At 42.1% G+C, this 1661-nt stretch overlaps 1 protein-coding gene across 1 annotated transcript in view; it reads right to left on the reverse strand.

Annotated features, from left to right (window-relative positions):
* Positions 1 to 1661, reverse strand: part of LOC119417220 (MRG/MORF4L binding protein) — a 10860-nt gene that overhangs the window by 999 nt on the left and 8200 nt on the right. The gene's annotated exons all lie outside the window — the stretch shown is intronic.

Here is a 1661-nt window from a genome sequence, read left to right on the forward strand (position 1 = left end):
CTGGTGAGAACACGCACGCACGCACGCACGCACGCACGCACGCACGCACGCCCTGTGTCACTGTTTGATCGAGGTGTGTTTTTGTCGCAGCACGAGTCAGAGATCCTGCCGTTTCCTAATGCTGAGAAGAGTTTCTCGCTGCCTGATGACATCATCCAGGAAGTGAAAGGAGGTGAGGGGGTTAATTCTGTGCAAAAGTCCTGATCCAAAACTCCCTTCCCCAGTCTTTTGCTTTGCTGCTCTGTCTGTCTGTGAAACTGCTTGTGAGACTCTCTTGCATCTTCTGAACGATAATTATGGACTTGTTTTGACCAATTGGTCCCTCAACTCAATTTACAACATTTCTTCAAAGAGAAGACAGGCTTTAGGCGAGCCGATTTACCCTGTTGGCACGTACGCAGCTGGATATCTCATCGACTGGAAGACTTGATGATGCGTCTATCTCTGCTGCCATCTGTGGATTTTAAGGACGCATATTTAATTGGATTTTTGATAACTGGTTCCTGCTTTTTGGATTCGGCTGGTTACTGGTTTTATTTACAATCAAGGAAGTCGTCGGCAGCAAATTTGGACCCGATCATGCTGCTTGCCTTTATGATGGCTTGGTTCGTGCCTCGAGTACCCAGACTCAAATGCTTTGGGCAGAATGGATCAGATCTCAGGGATTTTACTCAGTCACGATCCGTCGGTGAGGCCATGTAATTTGGACATTTTGGAACTTAGTGGACCAACACAGACTGAAGGTAGATGTCATTAAGTTCTGCCTGTCCCCAAAACAACTGTGTGTTTATCTAAATTTGGTTCCTTTGGCTGGCCTTGAAGGCCATCTTATCTGCATTCACCTGGAGAACGTGATCTGACGCTCACCACCCCCTCCCTGAGGAATTTCCAACTGATAACCAGCTGAACCAGCTGAATAAACTTGTGTCATCATTTCAGGACTCTTGGATTCTCATAGGCGTTGTCCTTGGCCATTCCCCGACATCACTCGAGAATGTTTATGGATCTCACTGGAGGAAACTGGCTGATTATTGAATCCTTAACAGAACTCTTACAGTGCCCTGGAGAGCATCCATGAATCATGGCTCAGCGCTCTCGTCGTCTCCCCCTCTGCAGAACGTCTACGTCACCATGTGCTTGTTTGTGCGAGGTGATTTTTAATATCAGACTTTTTCTTCTCAGCCAAGAAGAAAAAGTCTGATAGAAATTTTTTCGCCTTCAACTCCTGCGTGTGTCCAGTTTAAGGCTGCAACTAACGATTATTTCAATAATCGATTCATTGGCCGATTATTTTTTTCGATTAATCAATGAATCAGTAAAAAAAATAAAATGTTTTAATTTCCACCCCTTTATTCCAAAATTGAACATTTGACTGACAGCAATTCACACTAAAAACAGGTTGCTGTTTGACTATTCTGTTAGTAAAATATTGAATAATAAAAAATAAAAGTTAGTCAAATAGCTTAAAAAAATAAATGTACACAAAAATATATACAAATGTATCTTTATACCTGCACAGTATGTAGCTACTTTGTAAAATGTGTCCTTGAGGGAAGAGTGTAACCTGGATTAAAAGTGTGGATTATTGTAACCTGGATTAAAAGTGTGGAATATTATAACCTGGATTAAAAGTGTGGTTTATTGTAACCTGGATTAAAAGT

Source organism: Nematolebias whitei, chromosome 11, assembly GCF_014905685.2.
Source record: "Nematolebias whitei isolate Nwh7 chromosome 11, NemWhi1, whole genome shotgun sequence".
NCBI classification, from domain to species: domain Eukaryota; kingdom Metazoa; phylum Chordata; class Actinopteri; order Cyprinodontiformes; family Rivulidae; genus Nematolebias; species Nematolebias whitei.